The following is a 21,257-nucleotide window of genomic DNA, read 5'->3' as shown; positions in this document are numbered from 1 at the left end:
TTTAAGCTGTATGGCAATAAAAAACATGAAGTCTCTATATACAATGTACCGACAAAAAACGACAGTTATGCAGTCGATCGAATCAGAATCTGGCCTTGCTGTTCACAGGGTCTACATGTACACGTGTGTTTGTGCCCAAGTGCTCTCAAACTGGACCAAGGCTATTACAGAAATTAAGAAGAAAACAATCCCTCTGCAACGTACACATAAACGTAAGATCATTTACAGTTAATCTCCACATAGGCAATTTGACTCACAGTCAGTTTAAGAAGTCTCAATCTGCTAAGTAATTCAAACAGTTTCACTGTTAGTTGTGATGTAATGAAATCGGTCAGTCAACAGTGATAACAGTATATAAACCTCTTTCATTTGGCACTTAAATTACAGACTTTTACAAATCAAGACAATTACTTTCTCTGCTACCAGATCATTCCCTATTGTGACAACTAATTTACTTGATAAAGAATTTTTAAATGAACTTTCAATTTATGCTGCCTTAGAAAATATCTGAAAAAGTTAATTTCTTATCTGCAACCCAAGGTGCACAGCTGTTTTCGCAGCTTCACAAAGACCACAGCAAAAGGTTGCCTTGAGCAGTCGGCAGTGGCCTGAATTTTTTCATCAAGTAATGAGTCTGCCACAAAAATAATGACTGGATGGCAGCAGCATGGATATAAACCCTTTTGCTGCTTAAAACTAGATTTCGGATCAATATTTATAAACAAAACCAAAACACAAAACTCAATAGTATCTGAAAAGTAGCAAGAATAAAAAGCATCTATGCTGGTCTAACTACCTATACAGCAGAATGCAAATCAGTGTTAAGTTGTTCTCTATTTAAGTGAGTGTAAAAATAAGAATACAAAACAGAGAACATTTAGCTCTGTGCAGTCAGCCACAAGCACAAAATGCTTCAGTATGCAAATGGTGAAAGCTTTCCAAAAAGAGGCAAATACTGAGAAGCAGCAAAATAAATGCTACATGTTTTTGCAAGCATCTCTTCTCTCTCCAACCCTACTCACCCTTTCCTCCCCTAAGGCTTCAGTTCTTGGTTCACATCTCTCCAGCTGAAAATAATTGCCTGCCTCCAAAAGACATCTCAGATAGTGTCACTCCTTAATCAACCGAAGGACAGCTGAGTGATGTGAGGCATTTCCACCTTCTCCCTGGAGGAATTGCACTGTCTCCACAAGGCACTACTGCAACATCAAAAACTAAAATGACTTTAAATGTGGTGCTCTACCCTAATGAGAGGAACCACAGTCCAGTAAGGCTGCCATCCAAAAATCTACTCCATGCTATTACACCAGCTGCCGATCAGAGCTTAAGCTTATCGACACAGCTAACGCCAAGGATCAATCAATGCGGCCTGCATACAAACCTCAGGGAAAAAACCCATTTGTAGAAGTGAACTCACAACACGTGTGGTATACCCAGATACATATATGCAAGCAATAATCAATTGTGTTATGTTTAAATTTTTATCAGTGTGTGAACATGGTAACAAGCAGCAGTATATCTGCAAGCTCCTGTGCCCTGGCAGAGGAAGGACACCAGTATAATTACACTAAATTTACAAAAATGGGATGAATTTGCCTCTTTGCAAAAATACCTTCAAAAAAAGTTATCTATTTCTCAGGAGATTGGAGAGACGGAGAGAAAAAACATGCTTGTAGGCTTTGCTAATACACACACAGGGGATATACCAAGATAGAAATGCATGAGTCGGGATATTACAAATTTTAGCTTTTATATGATCACTAACACGTGCTACAGTTCAACCCTGGAATGAAACACCAGCACCTAGAAGTTGCACAGATGTGCTTTTCAAAACAAGTCAGCTTCCCTTCCCCATATGGTTACTTGAAAAAGAAAATCTAGACATGATCCTCACCATCCTCAAAGAGCCACCAAAATCATCTTTTCTGTGAGGAGACTTAAATCCCCTCATTGTTTCTTTTATCCAGTTCTCCATCATTCCCAGCTCTGCCCCCTTGCTAGTTACCGGCTTTTGAAGTCTGACACTGAGCTACACAGCTAAGACCTGTGCTGACGCTCATACTCCCTGCCCCATGCTCATTTCCTTTTGCAGCTCATTCAGTAAACAGCTGCCAGCCCGTGCATCTGGGATCCACATTTGCAGCAAGACTCACGGGAAACCATTTTCAGATACAACGGCCAAAGGCACAGCTCAGTGACTGGATGCAGAAGGACCACACAAGTTACCTCTAACCTGCTCTTCCAAATTCTGCTTCTCCTCCTTCCGTGAGGTTCACTTTCTACTTGTTTCAAACTTCTCAAGGAAGGGACTGTGTCTCCCACAGGTACTTATATACCGTAAACTCTAGCCCACCAAAGCTCTGCTTGGGGCCTTCAAATGCCACCAGAATACAACAGCCCTGATGGTTTTACGGTACTATCAATTACACTTGAGTCTAGCATCTTCAGATTTTTGCAGGAAATGGAAATCATTAACTGAGAAAGTGCCGAACACTCTCCTTTCTCAACCCTCAAGTCTCTCCTCTCCACGCAAAAGGAAATACCTAATTTGGTTATATTAGACAGCATTTCATTGTTGGGATGAAAGTTTCAGCAGTTTCATAATCTTCTCCATAACACCTCAAAGATTCCATTAGATCTCAGCTTGCTTTCTTCTCCGTGTCCTGAAGGTTTTAAAAAGCTCACATTTTCATCAGCTATGGAAGACTAAACTGCCTTTGGTCCATCCCACATCAGTCACACAGAAATCTTTAAAGCTCTTCAAACAAATTTTGAAAAACAAGTGTACTTAGGTATTAAAACTAAGCAAGGACTTTTGAAAATGGAGAAATGGGAGACACAAGTAAGAAGTGCTTTATATGCTTAAAGCAATCATAGGCATGTTAAGAAACTTCAGCAGTGGAGGAAACATGGCACCAATATAAGTAGATACAGAAAGCCTGACTACAAGTAAGGTTTGCTGCATGCTTAAAACATCCAAGTCAAGAAGCAAGTAAGCTGCATTATTCCAGTAAGCAGAGCCAAGATGGGGAAGGGGAAGCGCTACAGAAAAACACACGTTTTTAACAGTTTCCTGTTCACACTAGAACACTTCCTTGATTAATCCATGTATTCCTGGATGATGTGCGTCTACATGACCCCTGCATACAAAGACAGCCATTACACAACACACACTAAAGCTTACATGTTTTCAACTCTGCAGATGGCCACAACAAGAAGCATAAAGCTTCACTGCTGAACTTCACTGCTATCACAGTTTCCTCCCCTTTACCACCTTCAGAGCTAGGCTGTTCCACACACCTCATGAGATGTCAAAGCCTCAGTAGCTGACCTCAGGCTCTGGACCAGATTGCTCTGTCCTCCTGCCAAAAAAGCTGAGTAGGGGGTTACAGCCAAAGTCCAGAAGCATGCCACAGCACCGAACTCTGCTGTTCCAGTGAACTCCCAATTTCTGCCGGCCACAAAGCCTGCTCCCAAAACAAGCACGAGTGTTTTATTTCTGTGGCTGAAAGCCGGGCTAACGAGACAGAGTCGCTGCTGAAGTTTGCATTTTGCTGTTCATTTTATGAAAGCTAACAGCTTTCACCCTCCCACTCCCTGCCTCTGCCACAAACCCAAGTACTGAAAGTAGTAACATAAATAAATACTAGGTTTTTAGGGATTGTTGCACAAGCTCTTCTGGGGCTCTGTTGTGATTTGTAAGGTCAATCATTACCCTGCTGCTGCTGTGCTGGATATCGCATGCCCTGCCTCTTATTCTACGCACTTAACCCTTTGGCACATGTCCCATTGTTGGTTCAGCATGATGAGTCTGGAAAATCTGTGCCAATGTGGCTCTCTGTAGCAAATCATTTGCAAGGAGAACAGACGGCCATGTGTATGTACACTTGTACATGACAGCGCTAGGAATTTCAGGCAACCAAAAAGCAAACTCCATGTACAATTCTTCTTTGTCCTAGGTGTTAGAAATGCTACACATATAACCTAGTTCACAGAGCCTACATATACAGGTCACTAAAAATTAACTAAAACAGCAACTCTGCTCTACTCACACAAGTTTGCTAAGCAGTTTGATATTTCTGAAAGTATCAACTATGTTTTTTATCAACTGCTTTGAAATAAAGGCAATGGAATGTCAAGAATTAAAACTGTATTTTAGCTACAGCTTTTCTCTGAGTGAAAAGAAATAATCATCCAGTTTTGTTACACTTTTTGCCTTCACATTCCTATACTCAGGATGATTCAGGGAACAATAGAAGTTGCTTGTTCCAGTACAGGCAGTACCCACCTGACGTTGTTCTGGCTCACAACAGCACAAATAGTTCCATCAGTACATTTTCAAAAAATGACTTGCTGAAATGAACAGTGGCTCAAAACTCTGTATTTTTCCTCTTTGAATGCTGAAATCAATAGGCATCATTATTGTCAGTGTAACTTTGTTTTTTCTTGCTTCCCACAAGAATCTTAACAAATGCCAACATTAGACAGTACAGCCTATAAAATGCTTATGACTTTACTGTCAACATTTCATTAATTTTGACCCTAACCAAAGGCTCCTCTGTCTGTGAATGGAAGGCACACTCACAAGTGGCAATGCATAAAGAAAAAAGTACTACCATCTTGCCTGGATAACTAAATATAGCATCTCAATATTAAAAACACATTTATAATTTTAAAGTGCTAAAGTCTTAAAACTCAAGGCTTGAACATATTGAACCCACATAACCACAACAGATTTTCAATACTGCAGGAAGTGTCTCAAAATAGCCTACTGAAGTTATCTGATCACATCTGAAGAACTTCTGAAGTCACTGTGGCAATCGCAACCCTACATGGACATCTAAACAACCATTTTCACGGTGCTACTAGCTGTAATGAAAGTACTAGATTAAAATCTATGCTGCTCGTTTTAGTAGAACCATGAAAACATTTTTCAGAAGCCAACATATAAAAGTACACATTCAGAACAAAGGCTACAATATTATCTCCTATGTACATATCTATTCCAGCTAAGCGTTATCCAGGCAGACACTGAATGAACTGATCACCAAGACTCCCCAGCCTCACCGTCTGAATGCTCAAGTTCAGAGCTGCTGCAGCACCTTTCCAACTGGAAGCACGAGTTTAGATCAGGGTCTGTCCCACATTTTATGTATGCATTTTCAAACTTCAATATGTGCTTTCAAGATCCTTAATTTCTGACAACTCAGTTCCTCACCTCTACACATCTCTATCAGTCCTTTAGGAACTTTCTAACACTACTATTTATCTGGAGCCTGCTCATTGTTATTCTCTCAGTGATGACACTGGACATAAAGCCTCACAAAGCTCCTAAACAAGTTTTGAAGACCCTAAAATAGCAGTTAAAATTTTAGATGCAAGTGATACAGAAGTAAGGTAGTAATTAAGGTTTTCTTTCCTCAAGCACTGACCCAATCCACTCTCTGCACTGCACAACAGGTATGGGAGCACTCTCAAGCCCCATCACAGAAGCTGATGAAGACCTCACAGCTTTTCCTCTCTGCTGAATAACCACTAGAACAAAACCACCTTAGAAAAGGGGTTTGTGATTGTGGACTTTACTGAGAGTGCTCTTCCATCAGAACACAAATGACCACCCTCTTCATAGGTGTAACTGGATACACTTCCATGATGTCTTGCATACAGGTGGTAAGGCAATTTGATGCAATAGCTGCTTCAGCTTAAAATGCAGCTGTTCAACTCTGGTTAAAAACAAAAGTTGCCAAAAAAAAATCTCATTGGGGGTGGGAGGAGGAGGCAAACCCCACCTTGACGATTCATGAAAACAGTGGGAAATGCTGTAACTATGCTAAGGAGTCCATCTGACGTACAGTCCCAACATCAGGATGACCTCTCTGTGCTGCTGCTTTTCAAAAGCATATTTAGGTCCCAAGCAAGTTATTTCTCTTATTTCACAGGGTAGCCAGAAGTACTTGCTCATATTACAACAGCTACTGAAAACCATTCCTAACCCAAAATCGCATAGATTAGTAACAGCATCAATACCCACAGCTAGCCTGGATGAAAAAAAAAAGGTATTTCACAATGCCTTTTAATTTTTCCTACAAGTTTTCTTTTAGAATGGAGGACATCCTTATAAATATCCCAGTATTATGAACTTTCCAGACATATTTACATCGTTGTTATGAACTTTCCACAGTAACCAACTAGGTCTTTTAGTACTAAAACTTTATGGAGGAATGTTAAGGGTTTGTACAAGAGCAGTATGAAGGGCCCTTCATGGTCCCAGCAGAAGCAGCACGTAAGGCCACTAATAACCATAGAGTGTGCTCAGCCTTAGAAACTCAGATGGAACAATACACCTGCAGCAGTAAAATACCCCGTTTTGGCAACCTTAGCCAGGCCTGTCCATTCAAACTACCAATCACAAGCCATTAGGCTTAGCAGTTATCTATACGTCTCTTCCTTCTGAAAGAAAAGTGATGGTGAAATGCTGGAGAAATTCAACAGGCAGCCCTAGTAAAGCAGCCCCTTTACCTTTGTCATGTTCTCTCACAGAGTCAGTCATGGCCAGCCACTTCTGCCCTCACCTGCAGTTAATACTGATTAGTCCAAAGCAAAACCAGGTTTCAGCTGCCTGAACTAAAGGCATGGAATAGAATACAGCTTTATTTCATTCCTCTTCAAAGCTCCCACTGCATTAGTCCTGACAGTACAGTTCATCTTTTGGTAGCATTAACACAAAACCCACTAGTAAATTCAGTATTTTTCCATCTCCACAAGAAGGATTCAAAAACAGTGGCAGATGGCAAGAAAAAAAAAAGGCAGAATTAAAACCCCTGGAAAAATCAGTTAATTTTCTTCCAAAATCCCATTGCTTTTCAGCAGTAAGAAATTCCCAGGAATTGCACCATGCCACACCTGAGCCTCAGACATGAGAAAACCTGACCTAAACAGAGAACACTACTTTCACAGCACTGCTGCCTGGCCACCATAGCATGGAGTAATATACTTCCGAGAACACACAGGTGGGGTAGAAAAGGGAGAGATGGGGTAGAAAAGGGAGAGATGGGAAGATGCACCAAGCATAAACATGCCCTTCCACACAGCCTTTGCAAGCCAACAGCAAGCCTCACTTTCTGCAGAAACAGCTTGCTCTCCCCACTAACATAAGGCTTTTGTTTATTAGCCACTATACTGCTTAAGAGGCTATAATTTTGGGTGTATCTCATGTAAGTTTTAGTCAACAGAGAATTAGGGGTCTCGTCTCTTCTTCTCAGAGACAAAAATCTCCTTGCATAATAGACTTCAAGTATAATTTTGGTACAAGATATACTAATGTAAATAAATTGCAACGAGACTGGTGGAGTGATGTCAGCACAGCTATGATCAAAGTCAGATAGCCATCTCTAGAACATTGCATTTGCCCCAAAATGTCATCTCTAAGTCTACCAAATGGGGAAAGGACAGCTGCATTCTTTATAAAACCTCCACGCTCCAAGGAACGTAAATAAGGTATATTGTTATAATGAAAGACCTAGTTAAAGCTTTATATTTGTAACATTTAAAAGGTTTTCTCCTCCTTTTTGTATCCTTAATCAAAGGTTATAAATGTGTAAGTGATGGCAGTTGCCATGGAAATATGCAGGCCCAGATCTCTCTGTGGGAACCTCAAAGCTCCCTTCACCATGGAGCACCATGTAATGACAGGGTAACGTTAACACCTTTGACTCCCAAAGCCCATTTACTGCATAAGAAATTAGCACAGCCGACTCCATTCACCTTCCACAAACATTAACTACTCCTGCTCAAACGATTCTCTGCTGCAGTCGCCCCTTCCCCTGGATACGCTCCAGACCTATTTCGGCACCATCCTTCATACTGCAGCAAATTGATCTTCAATGTGTACAGCCTCCTCAGCAAACACTAAGCAGAAACCAGCGAGTGCAAAGGCCATCAAGATGTTTCACCTGATCAAAAGCATCATTTAATAGTCTGTTGAGAAATTTCTTTCTTCCAAAGCAACTGACATATAATAAATCTGAGCCCTATTCCAGAAGGTTATGAAGAAAAACAGAGGCAGACATGCAGCAACAGGAACTGAACTCTCATAAAAGCCAACAATTAAATTAGAGAACAGAAGAGAGGTTCTGAATAATGGCTACTTTTTCCCTGGTGGCTGTAAGTACCAAAGCAGAAAAAAGAAGTTCTTAAAAACCTCAGTGGAATTTCTGAATGTCAGCATGTACCATTTGATGCCAATCAAATTTATGCACATAGGAGGCCTGTTTCAGGCCAGATGCAAGCAGATCCCCTTAAAAAAAAAACCACACCACACACACACAAAACGCAAAAAACAAAATAACCCACCAAAACCAGTTCCAAATAGGCAAATTCAACCTTTTGAGAATGTCTCCCTATCAGCATCTTAGAATTCTACCAGCAAATACAAATACATACATTTAATTTACACAGCCATATGTTTTTGTATAAAAGACTCTTCACACATCCTCTGCCATTGGAATAATAAATCTCTTAGACGCATCTAATAAGAGATTCAAGACAGACTTACAATCACTTCACTTATTTGTATATTTCAAGACAAAACGATTTCAGTAGTATCCACCCTCATTGAAGATAGCTAGTCAAATATTTTAAACAATTAATATGTGGTGAATGTGTAAATACGGGTCATTTTGTGGTTTGGTTGGGGTTTTTTAATTCTTTAGGGAAACAGAATTGCACAGGGAGGAAGACTCTTAAGCCTACAAAAAGGTCTGTTTTACAGGTTTGTCACAGAATCCCTCAGAACTGATTCCTGTGCAAATGAAGTGAAATGAAAATGCCATCGTATGTCTCACTTACCTAGCAGATAATCAGGATGACCTTTCAAGGCAGTTTAACAGTTTCACTGACACAATAGAAATGTAGTCATTCAACTGTATTTCAATAGGGCCAAGCATCTAAACATGTAACTACAGATTTTTAACAATCCCCGTAATTTCAAGAAAAAAAGCCATTCTCTCATCCAAGACTAGATTTTAACAGGAAAAAAATATTAATTCTTACCCCTTAGCAAAAGACAGGTACTTTTTAGTGGCTTTGCAGGGGTTTTTTGGTTGTTTTGGGTTCTTTCTTGCAGGGGGTGGGAATATTAGTTTCATTAAGTTATCTTCCTTACACCTACAGTTCCAACAGACTAATGTTCTGATAAATGGACCCTTCAGGTAGGGTACATCTACAGCCAAATACAGAAGGGGATCTGTGTAGGTATACATATGCATGTCTAGCAAATCCTTAGTAATTATGCAATTGCTGACTAGAAACAGGAACCATAATTTCTTGCCTCTGGCTATTTTACACACTTTTTGCTAAGAGAAACAACAGAGATGGGGGAGAGAAAAAGAGCTTTGAGTACAGCATTGCTCCAGCAGGCTCTATATACAAAATGATAAATTAAAACATTACTTCCCTGTTAATATTGAAATTTTTTTGCTTGTGGTTTTTTTTTTTTTTTTTGAGAGAGAGGTCAGGACAGTATGCTTGTGTAAAGCCCCTGTCCTATGGGTAAACCTCAGCAGGCATATCCTCCATCTCAGCTGTGCTCCACCCACACAAACCTGCTAACAAGGTCAGGGCCCTGGTTATTAGCTTCTGTGTGCAGAACACTCCTCCATTTCTAAATGCTTTGCAAACAGTTCTTACCATACTCAAATTAAGTACAGATTTGCACACAGAAGTATCTCATGGCCCACACTCCAGTGTCTGGCAAGAACTACAGAACCTACCAAGAATATCCAACATGAGGCATACAGAAAAGGATGATAAGTATTTTATTAGATTAGGTTGGGAAAAGAGCGATTGTCCAAAAGCCTGTCTATATTGCCATGACCTTCCCAATTATATCAGTTGGTCCAATGAACAGTATAGCCTCTTTACACAAACACTGTCTTCCTTACATCCTCAGGTGAGTGACAGGAATCTCATCTGGTTTCACTGAAGATGCACGTGTTCTGTTTGAATTAATACCTGGGATTTTATTTCTTAAATGTGATTTAATAAAAGTCTTCTGAATAAATTCAAACACTGCTGGATGAGGTAAAAGCACAGAGAAGGTTAACTGTGAAATAGCATAGCAAGATACCTTCTTACAAGTTACTGTAACTCTGGCGAACAAACCAGTGTTACTCACCTGCATGTGACAGTCCCAAACACAAAGCACAGCGGGTTTATTCTTTCCTACTGTCACAAGGAACACTTACAAATCAGGAAGGTACAATAATGCATTTTACAAAGATAAATTACCAAATCTAGTGTGTCCTCACACCAACTTTGACCAGCCTGTATTATGCTCAACAATGCAAGAGACAGCTAGCTCCTTCTGAGGTATTTCAAACTTGCGAGTTTAACTACAACAAACCTAAGCAAAGCCAAGCACAACCTCAACGACCTGATTTAAGACAAATTCATAGCACGTTTTGTTTTAAAAAAAAAAGTCTGTATCTTTCCGGTCTCCCCAGAACACATCAAGTTTACACAGAGAGACCTCAAACGTAAATCCAAGAACTTTCACCTCTCTAGGTTTCTTCCCTACACCCTGCACTGTTTTTCCAGTAACAAACCACAATAATACATTATCTTTCAGAGAAAATGAGAACAAAGACATTAAAAAAAAAAGCATCCACTTTTCTCTGCATCTTTTTGTATATACAATGACAAAGTTCATAGAGCATCATTTGTTTATTAAAAAAAACAACAAAAAACAAGCACAACTGAGCACATGCATATAAAACCCAATCATTTGGGGCAAGAAGAATTCCTGCTTTATATTGGGAGGACGAAGAACAGCAGAGACACAGTTAAAGCCTGCTCTTGAAAACTACTCTTGAACAAAGCAAGAGCTATAATCACGTTTCATGCATTTTCCCCCCCCCCCACCTTCTTCCCCCTCCCCTCCCCGCCCTGCCATTTGCAATGCATGCAAAGCTGTCTGGACCTAGCAGGCCATATTCAAACATAGGGGGACACCAGCCTGCCCACTCTGTCTGACCTTGCTGCAGTCCCATCAGACCTGCTTCCGCTTGCAGACTGGTCTCTCTGTTGCATAGTGGCAAAGGACTAACAAAGTTTGCAGAAGTTTCTACTCTCCTGCCTGCTTTCCCAGCAGAAATGCCTGCCTCCATAAACTTTCCCCTGCTTTGCATATCCTCTTCTGTCTCCCAGCTCAGCTGAGTAATCAGATGCACTAAGGACATCAGGATTTCCCAGCCTGCTAATTCCATACATCTCCTAGTCACTTCCATATCAGTGCCCTACCACCTACACATCTGCTCAGCATGCACAACCCTGCACAGGGACACACACAAATCAAGCTCTTCACAACGCATGACCGCTTGTTTTCCTCTCAAGCCCGTGCCATAGCACAGCACCAAAACCACTCTTCAGAAAGAAGGAACCTGCCTGTCCTTGCAATGAGGCCAACAGGTACTAATTTTGCAGCACAGTGTTCAATCCTCTTTGGCCTGCCTCATATATAGGCTAATACTAATTTTTTTAAGAGGATTAATGCAGAAAATGCCTGCTGGATTATGAGTTCCCTGCTGTACATGAACAGAGAGAAAAAGAAAGATGGAAAAGGAAGGAAAGACAGGAAAATGGGTATTATTTCTACATTACCATCAAACTTGTTCTCAACTTGATACAGGGGCTTCAATTAACTTTATTGTCCTTAGAAAAGTTCCTTATCTGCTCACATCTATACTCCAAGCTTCTACTGATTTGCCATGTTTTGTTTCCCCCTCCAGCAGCGTAAGAACATATTCTTGAGTAAAGGCTGCTGTTTGGTGCTTTAAAACACTAGTCAAAAAATCTCAGACTCACAGTATTACAAACAACATGCATGCCTCCTCATTCAAAAGAGCCTTTTTTTTCTTCTTCACTCCATCATAACAAAAAAAAAGCACCAACACTACCAACGTAAGTGTTTCCTTATTTACTCATGCCATTTTCAGAAACGTGCTCACATACCCAGAAGCTTCCTGCAGCACAGCTTAGTGTGAGCAGGAGGAGACAGAGCAGCTCCTGGACACCCCAGTTAGTTGAAGTTGAACACAACACCCTTGTTAACAGGCATTAGCCTCCCTTGCAGCAAAGGCAGGCAGCAGCGGCACCTCTGGAAAGCTGAGCAGCTCTCTGCATTCCTGAAACTTTACAGGTAGATAAAAGAGAAAACATAAAAGCTTTTTTGGACAGAATGCAATAAAATGCAAGACCTTGTTAATCCAGTTCTGGACAGCAAGACCTATTACGTCCCCATCCAAGATGATGGCACACATTAGCCTGAAATAGTAGGTGCTTTGTAAATGGAATAGTTGTGGGAATAGGAAAAGTAATTTCTTTCCTTTCATTAACTCATCCAAGAAACAAAGCCAAAACGCTCATATCAGAAGGAAAACAATTAAAACAGCTTCCACTCAGCCTGTATGGCTACATCAATGCACAGGTAAATTAACTCTGAACAGCAGCTGCAGCAGCATTCTTTTGGCATTCACAGGCTCCTCTTGGCACACAACCAGTTGCCAACTGGTTACTGAAAAGCAACTCTGCAGACACTTCACCTTCCCAAAACTCAAACCCCAGTAAAATAAGTGGGACCTTCCTCTTTCTTTTCCATACACTTCCACCTACCTACCAAGACACTCAAGCACAGGACCATGCAAAGCCAGATGAAGAGGGCCTTATAAAATACTGCTTTATCATCAGAGAAGTGACCAGTTAGATGGGAGGAGGGGGAAAGCTTCAGGGAAACAAAAACAAATAAAACAGCCAAAAGCACTGCCCCAGCTCCTTTATTATACAACCTCACAACTGGGCACGCTTTCTTCAGCTAACTAAACATGGCACACAGCAGCTGAGTATTAGACAAAACAAAGAACACCTCAAAACTGTTTAGTATTACCACAATAATGAAAATCTGAATGCTCATTTTAAAATTTCCACTGCGGTATTTTATATACAGGTATAAAAAAAGGAACCTTTAAAGGACAACTCAGGGAAAGTCCGTGACCTGCTCTGCTTCTTTTTGTTGTCACCTTTAAATCTCCATCCTTATTGTCACATGCCACCTGGAATATATTACCATTCTGTGCATTCTTTGTGCAGTAAAACACTGTGAAAAACCCTCAGTCACGTCTACAAGTAATTAAACCTCAGTTTAGTGGGAAGCATAGTAGATCAGTGTCCATTCATGGTCACATACCTTCAGAAACTACTTTGCAACTCATTTAAATCATAGAACATAAATATTTACCAGATCCAATACCTGGAAGCACCGAAGGCTTACAAGAAATGTTAGTCAGCCTTGGCAACTACACCTTTCCTTCTCTGTCACTACTCATTTCAAGTTACTATTGCACAGCAAAAAATGGGATAAACAGTCACATCCCTGAACATTTGTGGGAAATACTTTATTTTCTTATTATCTGCAAAAGTCCTATCGCAACAATTGTGGCTTGAGAGTCCATTTTTCCTGGAGAAAATAAAAATAAAATTTAAAAAAGCCAGATCTGAGGAGTTCAAAGACAACATAAAATCCTGGAGCATATTTAACACAGGTTATTGCCACCGATTTAAATAGGAGTCCCACTGTGGAAAGCCATCCTTAGAATCAGTGAGGCACAACCATCTACCAACTTATCCAATGCCTTTTGCAAACTAGGTGGCATATGCAAATATTAGATCTAACACTAGCAGCCCAGATCAAGAATAAGTTTTGGTATGACTGAAAGAGACCCCCACTCATTTCACTGCACAAAAACATCTAAAGCGACGCATTTTAACATCAAAGTGTTCATTCAACATGCACCTCCTAAGATGGCTGGGGGAGAGCATGCAGCAGAGCAAGCACAGCGCAGACTCCAACTCCAGCCAAGTGGCCATGGGCAGTTCAAAGATCCTCTTGAGAGGTCTCCAGCTCCTCCCCAGTAAGAAGTTGCACAAGGCGGGTCACTCTTGTGGGAGACAGACCCACAAGGGCAGCAGCAGGGCATCCAGACCATCTCTCCTTCTTGCAGGGCCTCTAAGTCGTATAAAGCCTCACACTTTTGGCAGGGCACAGCTGTATCCATGCGCGCAGGTTAACAAAAGGTTATCAAGTGTTTAATGTAATAGCTATTTATACTGGGGAAGGAGAGGGTACCAAATTATAACAGCAGCAGAGGGAGGGTAACACAGCACATTAAACAAAAGTCTCCAGGCACAAATGTACTGATAGTATCCATAAAAATCTATGAAAGAGTCTTACAGTTTTTAAATAAATCCACTCACATCAAGTGCTTCACTCACTGTGGGAGAAGCTGCTGTCCTCCTCACCAGCTACCACAGGTTTTGTTTCTTAAAGGAAGAGGTGGGACGGGGGGGTAGGGGGTGGGTGAAGACAACAGCTATAGACCTGTTTTGGTAGGTATGAATGCAAGCTGCTTTTGTCAGCAGACTGTTGCAACCCCTGACCATCACAAAGTACAAAGAGTAATTGCTTCGAGGGGGTGGGTGTGTGTGTGAATTATTTCTTCCCTAAACCAAGAAATCCCAGTAGAGACAGACTTCATCTGTCAATCCAGCTCCACATTTACAAAGCTTTCTGGTTTTTTTCCTTGACGAACATAGACATAGAAACCTATTCCCTTGCCACTCATTTGCTTTCAGTGAAGAGCTGCCTACATCTTACCTCTGCCACCTGAAGGAATTTTAAGTGCCCATCCATAGCTTGCCCATCCCAGACAGCACACTGTATCCACAGCTTCTCTGCACAGCAGAGAAGACTGAATACACATGTGTTTTGCCCCCACCCCACCCCCAGCTACTCAATTCTCTTACACTGCCCTTTTCTAAAGGAGTTTGTAAATAATACCCCACTCCTGCACAGCCCCTGCATACACCATCCCCACAGCCAGCGCAGTTTCCTTTAGGTGCACTTGTGTCACTGCCTAAGCTCGCACACTTTCTAATAAAAGAAGTCATTAAACAGTTCTCAAACAAAACCTCTGTATAGGTATCCAAAAGGGAGCATGAGGTCAGTAGCTATTTCTGAGCCTGATCGCCATAAAGAAGTCAACAGCTTACACCAATTCCTGCTTGAATTTTCTTTTCTTATTAATTAAAAAGCCTGTGCTACTATATTGATTTCCAGAGCCTACTAGAAATGCCTAGGTGTCACAGACTTAAAGGTGATGTTTCACATTTCTCAGCTGAACTATCTCCTTGCAAGAGGTACGTGATCACACTGCCAGGAGCTAAAAAGGCGGCAGGAAAACGTTTCAGCACGAAACCCAAGAGCAGGCATGAAAAAGCCCTTCAACCTGCAGATCCATCCATCAGATTCCCTCCCACAGCACGACAAGAACAAGCTCCTGTTCCCCTCCCTGCTAATGGCAGTCACATAATAGAAACGAGCTGCAACAATAAAGTTACAATCGCTGCATTCATCCACTCACTCCTCCTCCCTCCAACACCGATGCTGCGTGATTTCGCACACGCAGAGAACGCCGCCGAACAGCCCGCATCCCCACGGACCAGTAACGGCATCCCCTCGTTATCAGCCGGGGGCGAACAGGGACAGACTGGAACTCCCAGGTCACTGTGCCCGTCCCTCGCACACCCGGCACCTCTGTGCAGACCCGATTTAAACTCTCCTGACAACTAAAACATAATGCAGCTCTTCGAACACACGCTGCCGGTCTCCCAGCACCGAGCACCCGCCACGGCGTCCCGCTACGCGTCGAGCCCGGGACGGCGGCTCCCGACCGCACACGTTAGCGGTAACCTGGCCTGGCGCCCGCCAGCGACCGGGCCGCCCGCCGGCGGGGCGAGAACGCCTGCCCGCCGCGCTCACCGCCCCCAGGAGACGCCCCCCGCCCCGCTCACCGCCCCCAGGAGACGCCCCCCGCCCCCGCCAGCCCCGCTGACCGCTGGGACCCGCCGCGCCGGGGACGCACCTGGGACAGCCACGGCTGAGGTCGGGCGGGCGGCGCTGCCGCCGGAGTCAGGGGGCTCGGCGGCGGCGGCGGGGGACACGCACGTTTATAAACCCGGCAGCCCTCGCCCATTCGCTGCGAGAGGCTCCTCCTCCGCCCCGCTCCGGCCGCGCCGCCGCCGAGGGCTGCCCGTGCCCGCGCCGGGTCCCGCCGCGCCCCCTCCCCGAGCCCGCCTCCGGGCTCGGCCCCACCGGGCAGGATGCCCCGCTTCGCAGGTGTGCGCCGGCACCGCCCCCCGCGGCGCAGCCCCCAGCCCCGCCGCCCACCCGCCGGGGAGCCCGCCCGCCGCCCCGGCAGCCCCCGCACCCACCTCGGCGGGAGGAGGCGCGGCGGGCACGGCCAGACGCTCGCCTCGGCGGCCACCGCTCTGCCGCCGAAGCCGCCTCCTCGCCGCGCCGCCGCCGCCCCCGTCTCCTCCCCCGGCCCCGGGCGGCGCAGCCCGCCACGCCGGGCGCTCCTACCTGCGGGGGTCCGCCGGCGCTGCGCTGCCCGGCCCCGCCTGCCTCGGCGCCTTCCCCGCTGCCGGCTGGGCGGTGCAGCCCCCTCCTCCCCGCGGCGGCGGGGGCAGGGCGGCGGCGGGAGGAGGAGTTGGTGCCGGTGTGTAACTAGTTTGGGTTGCCCCGCAGTATGGCGGCGGGGGCGGGCGCGCAGGGCCGCGGTGCTGGGGGGCGGACCCGGCCCTCGCTCGCCGCGGGGGGGCCCGGGGCGGCTGCCTCCGCACCGGCGGGGCTCGGCCGGGGGGCGGCTCCGCCCTTTTTTCAATACAGGCCGGGTTTGGGGGGGCGTTGTTTCGTTTCCCTCCCCCCTACGCCGGCGCATCCCCCGTTAACGGCAGCATCTCTGTAGGCCCCGGCCGGAGGGGCCAGAGAGCAACAGTTTGATGGCGCCCGCTCGATGACGCCCCCGCTCACGGCACAGGCAACAGCCCCCCGCGGCCATCCAGGGCTGCGTGGCCCGCGCAGGTATCGAGGCGCCTCTACCCAGAGCAGCTGCGATGCCCCCGCGGTTCAGCCGGGCCGTGCCGCTGCCGCCGCGGCCCCTCGCACCCGGTGCCACCTGTCACACGGCGCGGCCCGGGCGGGTGGGCCCGCGGGGCAGCCCTGACCCGGCACCGCCTCCCGCGCCGCGGCGGGCGGCTGCACCGGCGGCACCGGCGAGTGCGGGCCCCGTAGGGAGCCGCTTGGGAGAAGGAGAGGAGCACTGGCGTGAAAGAGGAAATGGGTCAGTGACTGCTGGGATCTCACCCGGGATGCTTCTGCAGAGTCACTGATGAGTTATCGATTACCGTCCTGTCCGTGCACGCCTGCTGCGACTGTTCTGGTGAATGACATGAACCAACACATGGGTGACTGGGGCTTTTATATTGCTGTGGAACAGGTGACATCCGATGTCATTGGATTGCTGTAGCTCAGTTAACTGGAATCATTTAAGCAAGACTGAACAAAATACTCAGTTTATCATATGCTGGCGTTTGCTTCACTGGCTGACCTAATTCCAGTGTTAAACAATATGTATGTGTTGCTACAATAACATGACAGCCAATTTCTAGTATCCATAACTCATTAGCTATAGCTGAGAAATACTGTCAAAAATATGCTGAGGAAATAGAGCCCCTTGAAGGCCTACAAGTCACGATGATATCAGATGAAGACAGTTTACATGCAAGGCGAGACCTGGCCACCTTGGTATTTCAGGGTATTGAAGCTGTAGAGTTTTAAGGAAGGTATTAGCAGCGCCAGTGAACAAACAGTTCCTTGCCGGGTGCAAAACACCGGGAAGTCCCTGTCCCCTCGTTACATTTTCCAAATGGTGATTTAACTTGGGCCACTAGTGTCCATCATACCAGTAACGTGAAATAGGGCCACATATCATCGAAACATTAGGGATGAGACACTGAGTCACTGCCAGCTCGGGGAGGCAACAGCAGCAGGGGCATGAGGAGCTGAGGACCCAGGGTCTGCTGGGAAGGGCGAGAACCACTTAGATAATTTACTTGGGTCTACCAGGAGCGCGAAAAAGGATCAAGCACTGAACCCATGCCAGAGAATCCCTAGTGCAAATACAGTAGCATATAAAAAAATCCTTATTGTATTTTATTTGGAGAATTACTGTCATTTATACCAGCAGAAGAATACGCTGCATCTCCTCTGAGAGTGGCAACTGGTATTAATAGACCAGCAAAACCTTTCTAGCGCAGACAAGACTTTAAGCATCTCCTGAGTCATACAGCTGTGAAATTATATTCCCAGGGAAGAAACAAAGGCACTTTTAAAATCTCCTTTTTATTTTAAGAATTCTAGGCTAGGGCAGTTCTCAGCATAGAAGTAGGAAAATCACAGGGGTTTTGTCAGGTTTCACCAGGAAGGCCGTGGTCTGCACAGGCTTCCAAAAACCCAGAGTGGCACAAAGGAACCAGAGCAAAACCTAGCACCAAGACAAAATTGCCATTACTTCTACTGATTCTATCTGGGTTAGATTTTGTGACCTTATTATTTGTTTCTACAGCGTAGTTTTCAGTCTCTGTCCTCAGTAAAACCTGTGGAGTATTGCAGACTGAAAGGTCAGAGGTAAAACAAGGAACTGATATTTGGACCTTGTCAAATACAAGATTCTCAGTCACATTCAGGATCTTCTTTCAAGTAAAATATTTTACCAACAGGGATTTTTTGAGAAAAAGCAAATGTCCTAATAATAACAGTGTTGGGAACATACAGCTAGCAGTGTAAATTGTACCACTGAAAATGCCTATCGGTTCCCATTATAAGTAATGTCTTTCACAGGATTTAAAAAGAAATGGCCTCCGAGGCATGATGGATACAAATCTGGCAGGTTTTCCAAAGTTCTGTAACATTAGTGAACTAGTGATGTAGGGCAAAAGACACAGTCCTTGCAGTAATTATATCTGAATTTGTTTTGCTAATAATGATTATTATCTTTCAAATACTACATGCTGAGGCAATGAGATCATATAATGAACAACTATTAATACATGTCCATAGCAACTCCATAATGGGTAGTCCAAAGATATACATGAAATATGCTTTTAAAAACCTCCATTATAAGCATAATAAAGTATAATCTTTGACTTGCTACGAAGTAATAATATGTAAAGACTGCCTCAGTCATACCTGGTTTAGACATCATGTTGAGGGATGAATACACACATGAGCATTTTAAGTCTAGGCAAGCTGTACCAAATCTATACCAGGAAAAAAAAATTTAAAAAAAAAAAAAAGCAATTAAGCAAGAGAAACCTAAAGAAAGGTATAACAGCTGATAGTGCTCTTAAACCTTTAGTCCTTAATTAAACTCGGGAAGAAATAAGCTGCAGGGCAGAAGATACCAGAGGAGAGTAGGGAATGAGAGGAGGACCAAAACTGGACAGGTCTGAGGCTGAGGGCAGATCAGTCAGTTCAAGAGTGAGTAAGTGAGTGAACAGGTGGTAGGTATTTAGTAAGTGAACGTGCCCGGAGGTTTGCAGGCCAATATATAATGGAATGAATAGGTCGGTAGCAGAGTATGTGAGAGAATGAATGGATGAGAGGATCAAAGAATGAATAGTTGATTTGAGTGAATGTGAGTACATGAACAATTCTAAACAAAGTCAAAGTTTCAAGCTATACTTTTTTATTACTATATTGCTATGATGCCATGACTTTTCAGTTCATTTGTCATTGATATCAATCAGTGCTACAGGCAAACAACATGCATTCATGAAAAAAACCAAACCTTTTCAGCTAGTGACTTGGGGAAAACAGCATGGTAAAAATATGGATTTTAAAGGTAACTTTACAGTCATGACAATAAAACCAGTTTTTGAAACCTTAATACAGAAAAATAAGAAGGCAAAAGGCATTTAAAAGCACTGTCCAGTAAATTCATGTTAATTAACATTATTAAACTACTAAAATTGACACAGACCTAAAATTATTTGCAGAGTGGGAAAATAACCATTAACTCTATCCTAGCTAGGAACATGATACACAATATCTTAATGTGATTTGTACAAGTTTACACAGTAAGTCAGTGGCAGAACCACAGACAGATAAAACCTTGACCTTTTACTTCTGTGTATCTCCCATCAGGCAGAGAAATCGCATTGCCTTCACTTTTGCAATTACAGAGGCAGTGGAACAAAATTATAATAGCAAAGGGGCGTTATCCTAATCCTGTGGGTTGTTCGTTGGTTTTTTTTTTGTCTGAACACTTCCTACATCATTATAGATAAACACGGCAATTATGTAGAGGATATACTCCAAGACTTTAAAATTGTCCCTGTATTTATCATACATCTGTTTGTATGTCTAGGATAGAAGGAGAGGGAGCTAAGTAGGTGCTGCGTGGACAGCTGCATTTAGATGATGTAGGGCAGAGGAAGTGCATGGCTGGATGACATGGGAGAGGAAGGTCCATTCGCCTCCTTTGACAGCCCCAGTGGCCAAGAACCCCATAAAGGCCACAGAAAATATTTTCCTTTTCTCTTCTTTTTTTTTTTTTCATTTTCTAATCTGGAATAACAGATTTAGTGGAGCTACACTGTAACTTTGTGTCTAACCAGTGGACAAAAGAGCTAATCTGCAGTCCAGTCTCCATTAAACCTCACTGCAAAGCCTGTTAAAAAATTTGCTGAAAGGATGAGGGACAAGGTGAATTTAGGGAAGGATAGCATCCCCTCTGTGTAAGCGTTCATATTTTACAATGAGAACTCACTAGCAAATTACATTACTGGCATGCTTTGCTCCTAGACAAAATAGCAAAACTCAAAGAAATATTCTATGCTAATAGTTTTTCATTTACTGGTGTCCAAACTTGGAGCCTATAATTCTTACTTAACATGCTAATTTACATGCATGGGTACAAAACCTACTCAATTTGTCTTTTCATAGGAAGCTGGCATGGAAGGATGTAGGATCAACAGTCAATTAATGAATGATAAATGAATGATAAAAGACACTTTATCTACTCTATGTAGTGGAAGAAGTTCAGGGGCTAGTAGAGGAGGCACACCATGTTTATTAATGAGAAACATAATAAAAAAGGTGTCAGCAGTGCCTGCCTCAAGGGACAAGGTCAATGAAGCAACATTAATAATGTAGTACATGAAGAATAATGAATAAACTAAAACTCAGTATATTGTTTTTCATCGCTTTTGAAAATGCAATTACATTTCAAAAAGATCAAAGTAAATGAAAATTTTTAAATGGAGTCATCACCAATCACAGAAATTATTTCTGATTATATGTT

The 21,257-nt window shown here is 43.6% G+C and overlaps 1 protein-coding gene across 7 annotated transcripts in view; it reads right to left on the bottom strand.

The window, feature by feature from the left end:
• SEMA4D (semaphorin 4D) overlaps positions 1 to 16,661 on the bottom strand; it is a 97,123-nt gene extending 80,462 nt beyond the window's left edge. For 2 of the 7 annotated variants that reach the window (XM_056323753.1, XM_056323751.1), the window contains exon 1: positions 16,475 to 16,661. The gene's annotated coding sequence lies outside the window, so the exon portion shown is untranslated. Of the gene's footprint in view, positions 1 to 11,032; positions 11,169 to 15,974; positions 16,104 to 16,323; positions 16,392 to 16,474 lie in introns of those variants that run through there. The other 5 variants (XM_056323752.1, XM_056323750.1, XM_056323748.1 and 2 more) reach the window with 5 other exon arrangements.
• Between the last annotated feature and the right edge of the window lie 4,596 nt (positions 16,662 to 21,257).

The sequence above is a fragment of the Falco biarmicus genome, chromosome Z (assembly GCF_023638135.1).
Source record: "Falco biarmicus isolate bFalBia1 chromosome Z, bFalBia1.pri, whole genome shotgun sequence".
In the NCBI taxonomy this organism is placed as follows: domain Eukaryota; kingdom Metazoa; phylum Chordata; class Aves; order Falconiformes; family Falconidae; genus Falco; species Falco biarmicus.
This window is presented reverse-complemented; position numbering and strand designations above follow the sequence as displayed.